The 10,004-nt window shown below is 39.3% G+C and overlaps 1 protein-coding gene across 1 annotated transcript in view; it reads left to right on the forward strand.

Annotated features, from left to right (window-relative positions):
• The window catches only part of AGTPBP1 (ATP/GTP binding protein 1), a 273,980-nt gene that overhangs the window by 10,259 nt on the left and 253,717 nt on the right, over nt 1–10,004 (forward strand). The gene's annotated exons all lie outside the window — the stretch shown is intronic.

A 10,004-nucleotide genomic window follows, 5' to 3' on the forward strand; every position in this document is an offset into this window, starting at 1 on the left:
GCCCAGCCTCTTGGATACTATGGTCTGCATACATGTTGAAAAGGTATGGAGGCAGGATGCATCCCTGGCGTACACCCTTCCCAATTTTGAACCATGCAGTGTTACCTTGCTGTGTTCTGACTACTGTTTCTTGGTCCAAGTATAGGTTTCGTATTAGCACAATTCAATGTTCTGGGATTCCCATTCTTCTCAGAGTCAGGTACCGTTTGTTATGATCTACACAGTCACATGGTTCAAAATCAAGAAAGGGGTCCATCGGGGATGCATTTTGTCTCCATACCTTTTCAATCTGTATGCAGAACAGATCATTCGAGACGCTGGTGTCTAAGAGGAGGAATGTGGCATCAGGATTGGTGGAATAATCATCAACAACCTGCGTTATGTGGATGACACAACCCTGCTTGCTGAAACTGAGGAGGACCTGAAGCGCTTGCTGGAGAAGGTCAAGAACTTCAGTCTTCAATATAGATTTAAGGTCAACATTAAGAAAATAAAGATTCTCAGCACTGGGCCAATTGGCAGCTTCAGTATGGATGGTGAAGAGATTGAGATAGTTAAGAATTATAGTTTACTTAGTTCCACAGTCAACACTCTTGGTAACAGCAGCCAGGAAATCACGAGATGAATTGCGTTGGGAAAGTCAGCTGTGATGGACTTCTCAAGAGTACTGAAAAGCAATGACATCAGGCTGGAGACTAAGGTGCGCGTGATCCAGGCTATAGTCTTTGAAATTATGTGCTATGCATCAAAGAGTTGGACAGTGAATAGGGATGATAGAAAGAGAATTGATGCCTTTGAGCTGTGGTGCTGGAGAAGAGTGTTGAATATTCCATGGACTGCTAGGAGAACAAACAGGTTTGTCCTGGAGAGAGTGAAGCTGGGCTGCTCCTTGGAGTCAAGGATTTTGAAGCTTCGTTTGACCTACTTTGGGCATGTTGCAAGGAGAGAGTGGTCCTTGGAGAGGGACATCATGTTTGGGAGAGTGGAGGGACAGCGTAAGAGAGGAAGACCTTTGATGAGATCGATCGATTCTGTGAGTAGAGTGGTGGGAATGAGTGTGTTTGAGACAGCGAGGTTGGCACAGGATAGAATGGCGTTTAGGGCTCTTGTACTTAGTTAGGGTAGCTGTGAGTCGCCAGCGACTCAATGGCACATAACAACAACAGCAACAAGGATAAGATATGAGGAGATTCTGACTTGACGTCACATAAGAACAGCAACAGCATACCACACTACTTTGACAACTGGAACTTTATATTGAAACAGTGTTGACTTACCAGCTGCCATAAGGATTGAACTATTTTATGTTACTTGCTTTTTCATATAACTCTAATTGACAGTTGACAAAAATAACTTCTGATAAGAATTACTTTTTATTGCATATCTGTAGTTCTTTCAGGAGTCTGCAATTTGGGGGAGAATTGAGATCTTAGCAATATAATGTCTTCTAAATATTTTTTATTTTTTAATGTGTTGTCAAGTTGCTTGTGACTCATAGCGACCCTATATAAAGCAGGTCTGAACCATGCTGTATCCGGAGCCAACCTTATTGTCGCTGACACACCTAACCTTATTACTCCAGTCACTGAGTCAGTCCACATCATTGGGGGTCTTCTTCTCTTACACTGACCCTCCACCCTCCCAAGCATGATGTTCTTCTCCCAGGACTGGACCCTCCTTGTATCATGGCCAAAGTATGTGAGAGGGAACTTCAGAATCGTTGCCTTCAAGGAGGAGCCTGGTTCACCCTCTCCAGGACAATCTTGTTTGTTCTCCTAGCAGTCCATAATATAGTCAATACTTCAGAATCACAGTTCAGTCGCTTCAGTTCTCTATCATCCCTAGTCAGTGTCTAGCTTTCTGATGTATAGAAAGTAGTTGTGGAGACCATGTTCTGGATCATGCACACCTCAGTCTCCAGACTGACGTTATTGCTCTTCAGTACTCTGGAGAGGTGCCTGACAGCAGAATTTCCCACTGCAATTCATCTTTTGCTTTCCTGGCTGCTGGTACCAAGAGTGTTGATTGTGGAGCCAAGCAAACTAAAGCTGTTTACAATCTCAATCTCTTCACTGTCTATCAATGATGCTGCCAGTTGGCCCAGTGGTGAGAATATTTGTTTTCTTGATGTTGAGATTCAGTTCTTATTGAAGGCTACAGTTCTTGCAGCAGGTGCTTCAGGCCCTCCTCAGTTTCAGCACGCAAGATTATGTCATCAGCATAATGCAGGGTGTTGATGAGTCTCCAATCCTGATGCCACATTCTTTCTCATAGAGCCCAGCCTCCCAGATTATATGTTCTGCGTATAGATTGAAATGGTATGGAGATAAGATACAACCCTGAGATATCCCTTCCTGTTTTTGAACCATGAAGTGTTTTCTTGCTCTGTTCTGATGACTGCCTCCTAGTCCAAGGATAGGTTTTGCATAAGCACAATCAGGTGTTCTGGGATTCCCATTCTTCTCAGAGATAGCTGCAGTTTGTTGTGATCCACACAATCAAATGTATTTGCATAGTCAATGAAACACAGACATTCCTCTTGTACTCTTTGCTTAGTTGTAACATCCCTAGTACTGTGGCCTTTTCTAGATCCAGCCTGCACATCTGACATTTCTCTGTTGATGTGCTTTTCCAATTGTTTTTGGATAGTCTTCAGTAGAATTTTGCTTGCATGTGATTAAAATGATATTAGATAATTTCTACACTCTGTCAGATCACCTTTCTTTGGAATGGGAACAAATATGGATCTCTTTCAGTCAGTGGGCCGGGTAGTTGTCCACTAGATTTTTTGGCACAATTTGGTGAGCACATCCAGGGCAGTGCCTTTGAAATATGTCATTTGGTATTCCATCGATTCCTGTTTTATTGTTTTTTTGCTAATTCCTTCAGAACAGCTTGAACTTCTTCCTTCATCACCACAGGCTCTTGCTCTTATATTGTTTCATGAAATTCTTCTGTGTCAGCCAGTTCCTTTTGGTATAGTGACTCTGTCCATTTTCTTTTAATGATTTCTGGATCATTTAATTTACTGCCCAAAGCATCCTTATGTGTTACAACTCAAGGCTTGAATTAGTTTTTCAGTTCCTTTCACTTACAAGATGCTGAGTGAGTTTGTCCTTTTAGATTTTCTGACTCCAGTTCTGTGCACATTTCATTTTAATACTTTGTTTTGTCTTCTCGAGCTGCCCTTTGAAATTTTCTGTTCAGTTTAACTTCTTGATTGCTCCCTTCTGTCTCGCTTCTCAGCATTGCAGTGCAGTATTCAGAGTCTCATCTGATATCCTTCTTGGTCTTTTCTTCCTTCTTTGTTTTTGTAATGACCTTTTAAATTCTTTATGGATGATATTCTTGATGTCCTCTCACAGCTCATCTGGTCTACACTCATTAGTGTTCAAATCCTCAATTTTGTTCTTGAGATGGTTTTGAAATTCAGGTAGGATAGACTCAGGGTCACGTTTTGGTTCCTGTCAATTTGATTTGACCTTTTTAGCTTCGGTTAGAACTTGCGTATGAGTAGTGCAACAGTCAGCCCCTGGCCTTGTTTTCACAGCTGATATTGAGCTTCTCCAGTGATTCTTTAAACAGATATAATTGATCTGATTCTTTTGCATACCTTCAAGTGAAATTTATGTGTATAGTCTGCATTTTTGTTTCTTATAAAACATATTTACAATTAATAAATCATGGACTGTACAGAGTTCTGTCATTCTGTCTCCAGCCTCTTTTCTGTAACAGTCCATGTTTTCTGATTACTGAGCGATTCTTCTTCCCTGTTCCTAACTGTTGCAGTCCAGTCCCCCATTATTATTAACACATCTTGAGTGCATGTGTAATCGATTTCTGACTGCGAAAGTTGGTAGAAATCTTCTATTTCCTCATTTTTGGCTCTGCTTGTTGGTGTATATATTTGAATGCTAGTATATGCATATGGATATTATAATGTCTCTCACAACATTGTGTTTCAAGGTGGATCTAGAAATGACTTTTTTAACTATTAAAGTAGTCATCTCTGGCATAGTAGGTTATACGATTGTCTGATTAAGAATGTCCCATGCCAATCCATTTCATTTTGTCAGTACCTAGTATATTGATATTTATGTGTTTCATTTTACTTTTCCTACATTCATGCTTCTCACATTCCTGTTCCTCCCCCTTTGTGTTTCCATATTTGAGTGTTCAGCTTCAGTTAAGTCTTTAAAAATTTCTATCAGCAAGATTCTTTTACCATGTAATGTTTCATGTCATGTAATTGTTTTTGGTCAAACATTCTTCTAGGTTGTATAGCCTTGGTCTGTCCACTTGCTGTACAGAGGTAACTCATGGTTACTGTGAAGCTGAACACTGTGACACTGATGTGTCCAGTGCGATAGTGGTTACCCATGGTGGACAGTGTTTGGTGGAGCTCCCCAATTAAAACAAGCTTGGAAGCAGGAGTGGCATCCACTTCCAAAATAGTTTGCCTCTGGAAACCCTATGAACCTAGAGAATGGATGAAAGTTATACAAGTTTTCAGGTCTTTTGTTTATAGGGTTCCTATTTGTCACCTACTACACAACGGCACTTAACTAACAACAGTAACAACAAATGGTTTTGATGGTTTAGGAATTAGTACATGACTATCTGGACATGGTGGGGTATAGGGTGTAGAGTGTTATTCTACTTATCACAGAGACATGGAACCCAAATTTGCTCAAGAAAACATGGATAGTATTTTCTTTGGTTTTCATCATCTCATAGCTTCTGAGAACAGGGAGAAGGGTACACATGTTAATAATTTTGGGTGTTTTTTTTTCTTGTTTTGTTTCAGTTTATTGTATTTTGCAGACACTGCATTTCTTTACAAATTGAAGTTGTAGAAACTTTGCACTAAGCGGGTCTGTTTTTCTGCAATAGAGTGTGTTCACTTGTGTCCCAGTGTTGCATTTTGGTGACTTTCACACTATTTCAAACATTTTCATCATGTTATAGTGTACTTCATAGACTACATCAGAGTATAAACATACATTTCCCATGCAGTGGGAGATTAAAACCTTGGTGACTGTTCACTGTGGTGGTAATAGAACTTGCAATATCTCTAGATGATCTGACCCACAGTCTGCCCTTGGCCTTGTTTTGATTGTTGATAGTGAGCTTCTCCAATGATTCCTTCCACAGATATGGTCAATCTAATTTGTATGTAGCCTATCAAGTGAGGTCTTTGTGTAAAGTCATCATTTGTGGCTTTTAAAAAAGTTATTTACAATGAATAAATAATTGAAAATACAAAATTTGATTATTTTACTGCCAGAGTCATTTCTATCACTATGCACATATTTTCCAACTGCTATTCCATCTTCATTGTTTCATACATTTGCATTTCAGTCATCAGTTATTATTGCATTTTTTTATCATTTTTCTGTGTGTGTACTGTCAAATTGGATCTGTCTGATACAGGAGGAGATTGCTCCTCCTTCTGCAGCAAAGCATCTGGTGGATTTGAACTGCATACCTCTGAGATTGCAGTGCACCTTCTTGCCAGTAGGCCACCAGAGCTCCCTTTGTTACTGCTTTTTAAAAAAAATTTTTTTTTAAATTTTGTGTTTGTGTACTGTCAAATCAGATCTGAGTGGTACAGGAGGAGATTGTCCCTCCTTCTCCAGCAGAGCATCTGGTGGATTCAAACAATGTACCTCTGGGATTGCAGTGTAGCTTCTTGCCACTAGGCTACTAGAGCTCCCCTTATTATTGCATTTTTTAAAAATAAAATTTTAATTTTATACTGCTTTACTTACAAAGTTCATATGCATTGTTTTTCCCATTTCTTTTACCCACCCATCAAATTGTGCAACCCTATAGTTAACCCCCTCCTCCACTTATTCTCGCCCCTCTGCTTCCCCTAACCCTGTTGAATCCTTATATACATTCTCAATCATCATCTTATACAGCATTTTTTCTTATGGGTTTGAGTTAATTCACTTAGCATAATGCTCTCCAGTCCGTCCCATGTAAGGTAGCGATTTACAAAATCATTGTTCCTCTGTGCTGCATAGTATTCCATCATGTAAATGTACTCTTAATTTCTCAGTTCATTCTGTTGTGGCTGGACATTTGGGCTGTTTCTGTGTTCTCATGATGGTGAATAATGCTGCTACGAACATTGGTGTAGAAATCTGTGCCTCAGTTCTCATTTTCTCAGAGTATATTTTTTCTCTCTGTGAACTTTTATTAAAAATTAATGAAGGAATTAAAAAAAAAACAACAACCAAAAACTGAAGATTCTCACCACTGGACCGATTGGCAGCATCATGATAGATGACGAAGAGATTGAGATTGTTGATAGCTTCAGTTTGCTTGGTTCAGAGTATATTCTAAGTAGTGGAATATCTGGCTCATATGGAATTTCTGTGTTCAGCTTTTTGAAGGAAACACCAAATTGCCTTCCAGAGTGGTTGTACCATTTTATAGTCCCACTAACAACTTATAAGAGTTCCTTTCTCGCCACATCCTCTCCAACATTTATTACTTGTTGCCCCGTTAAACTTTGCCACTGTTATTAGAGTGAGATGATACCTCATTTTGGTTTTGATTTGTCTCTCTCTCTTTTTTTTTTTTTATTTGTCTCTCTCTTATTGCCAGTGATTTTGAGCATTTTTCTTCATGTGTTTGTTGACCATCCTTGTATCTTTTGTGAAAGTTTTTTCTGTGTTTTTTGCCCATTTTATACTTATGGTATCTGGCTTTTTCTTGTGTATTATGGAAACTTGCTATGAGACCCCTGTCTCAAATGGTATTGCCAAATGTGTTTTTTTCACCATCTATAGAATTTCTTTTCACTCTAGTAGAAAATGTTGTTGATATGCATAGGGACTTACTTTAGAGAGCGTCATTTGTCAGTTTTCTCTTCTCCAGGTTGCACATTTCTGACTCCATTTGGCAGTCTCTTTATACCAATGACTAGGCCATCTAGGCCTGATCCCAGTTTGTTTCTGATGAACTTTGTGGTTTTGGGATTTACTTCCAGTTTTCTGCTCCACCTTGAGTTGATTTTTTGTGTATGGTATGAGATGTGGATCTTGTTTCAGGTTTTTTGCAAGTCACAGTCTAGTTTTGCCAGTACCATTTGTTAAAGAGGTTTTCATTTTCTCCATTTAATAGGTTTTATTTCCTTGTCGAATATCAGTTGATCATAGATAGCTGAGTCCATTTCTGTGTGCTCAATTATGTTGCATTGGTCTATATTCCTGTCATTGTACCAATACCATGCTGGTTTTTTGTCTTCTTTTTAATTTTTTGTTATACTAGTTTTTTTACAAAATTCAAATACGTTTTCCAGACCAGATAGGAATCTTTTCTGGAAAACCATACTGTTTCGGTTACTACCGCTGTGTAATAGGTTTTGAGGTTAGGGAGTGCTATGCCTCACACTTCATTTTTGTTTTTCAGAAGTGCTTTGCTTATTCTGGGTCTCTTTCCTCTCCAAATAAACTTGACAATTTCCCTTTCAATCTCCTTGAAAAGGGAATAATGCTGCTATGAACATTGGTATTCACCAATGTTACGCAGGTACTTAAATTGTTTTTGTAACATAGCTGATTGTAAACCTTGTTATTGTGGGAAAAGTCATCTAAAGCCCCATTATTGTCATTGTTATGTGTCATCAAGTCACCTGCAACTCTCAGAGCAACCCTCAGAGTAGAGTGCCTCTGAACCTGTCTTATCCTGAGCCATTTCCACTGTCTCCAGCTTACCTAACTTAATCCCATTACTCTAGTTATTGTGACAATCCATCTCATCCAGGGTCTTCCTTTTTTGGACTGTCCCCCTACCCTTCCAAGCAGGATGTCCTTCTTTAGGGACTAGTCTCTCCTGGCAGCATTCTTTGCCTCCAAGGGCTTCTTCATCTCCATGACAAACCTGTTTGTTCTCTTGTCAGTCCATGCAGTGTTCAAGACTCTTCTCCTGCACCACAACTCAAACACAATAGTTGTTCTTATTCATTGTCCAGTTCTTTGATGCTTAACAAGTAATTGTAAAGACCGTAGCCTGGATCAGGCACACCTTGGTCTTCAGACTAACATCACACTATTCTTCTTTAGCACTAGAAAGGTCCTTGGCAGCAATTTTTTCCAGTGTACTTTATCTGTTGATTTCCTGACTGTTGGTACCAAGTGTGTTCTTTATGGATCTGAGTAAATGGAAATTGTTAACATTCTCATTTTCCTCTCCATCTATCACGGAGAGATTGTCTTCTGATCATTTGGCCCAGTGGTGAGAATCTTTGTCTTCTTAATATTCAGCTTCAATCCATATTGAAGACTGCAGTCCTTGACCTTCTGCAGCAAATGCTTCAGGCCCTTCTCATTTTTGGCAAGCAGGGTTGTGTCATCTGCATAATGTAGGTTGTTGATGAGTCTTCCTCCAGTTCTGAAGCCACAATCCTCCTTATAAAGCCCAGCTTCCAGAATGATTTGTTCTGCAAATAGATTGAAAAGGTCTGGAGACATTAAACATCCTTGATGCTCTCCTTTCCTAATTTTTAGCTATGCAGTATTTCCTTGCTCTGTTCTGAGGACTGTGTCCCTGTTCCAAGTATGTTTTGCTTGAGCAAAATCAGGTGTTCTGGAATTCCCATTCTTCTCAATGTTAGCCACAATTTGTTGTGATCCACATAATCAGATGCCCTTACATAGTCAATGAAACCCAGATAGACAATTTTCTGGTACTTTCTATTTTCAGCTGAGATCCATCAGACATTGGCTGTGATGTCCCTAATACCATGGCCTCTTCTAAACCCAGCTTGTATTTCCCATAGTTCTTGTCAGTGTACTGTTCCAGTCATTTTTTCCCCTTTTTTTTTTCTTTAAATCTTTATTATTTTTGTGTGTGTACCGTCAAATTGGATCTGACTGGTACAGGAGGAGATTGACCCTCCTTTTCCAGCAGAACATCTGGTGGATTTGAACTGTGGACCTCTGAGATTGCAGTGCAGTTTCTTGCCACTAGGCCACCAGAGCTCTGTTCCAGTCGTTTTTGTATATTCTTCAACAGGATTTTTCTTACATGTGATATTAGTGAAATTGCTCAGCAATTTCCACACTCTACTGGATCACTTATTTTGGTAATAGGAATAAATACGGATCTCTTCCAGTCAATTGGCTTGGTACCTATCTTCCAGATTGTTTGGCACAGCCTGGTAAGCATGTCTAGTGCAGCATCTGTTTGTTGAAATATGTCATTTAGTATTCCATTAATTCCTGGGGTTTGTTTTTTGCTGATTTCTTCAGAGCAGCTTGATCTTCCTCCTTCATCATTGGCTTTAGATCATATGTTGTTTCATGAAATTCTTTTGTACCATACAGTTGTTTGATGACTCTACTTTTTCCATATTTTTTAAAATATTTTATACTGTTTACTTAAAAAATTTGTATACACTGTTTTCATATTGGATCTTTCCCATTTCCTTTACCCATCCTCCCTCCACCTATCAAATTATGTTGCCCTATGAATACACCCCACCCTGCCCATCCTCACCCCTCTGCTCCCCCTTCTCTTAGGTTGTCATACATATTTTAATAATTTTTTATTTCTACAGTAACGGTCATATATAGTATTTGTCCTTATGAGACTGAGTTCACTGAGCATAATGCTCTCCAGTCTTTTTTTTTTTATGCTTCCTGGATCATTAGGTAAGTCTTCCTCCAATTCTGATGCTACAATCCTCCTCGTAAAGCTTACCCACCCGATTGATGTGCATATTTATTGAAAAGGTCTGGAGATAGGACACAGGACACATCCTTAATGCTCTTCCTTTCCTAATTTTTAACAAAGCAGTATTTCCTTGCTCTGTTCTGAGGAGTGCTTTCCTGTTTACTGCTTCCTCAGTGTTTAATGTTTTTGTAAAGATAGAGTTTTACAAATTTTTTTTTTATTGGGAAAAACATATTGGGGGTACAAGGAGGTGAGGGTTGGGGGCAGAAGGGTGAGGATGGGCCAGGATGCAGTTGCAGAGCTGCACAGTTTGGTCG

The sequence above is a fragment of the Elephantulus edwardii genome, unplaced genomic scaffold, assembly GCF_000299155.1.
Source record: "Elephantulus edwardii isolate Elephantulus edwardi_28Jun2011 unplaced genomic scaffold, EleEdw1.0 scaffold00298, whole genome shotgun sequence".
NCBI lineage: Eukaryota > Metazoa > Chordata > Mammalia > Macroscelidea > Macroscelididae > Elephantulus > Elephantulus edwardii.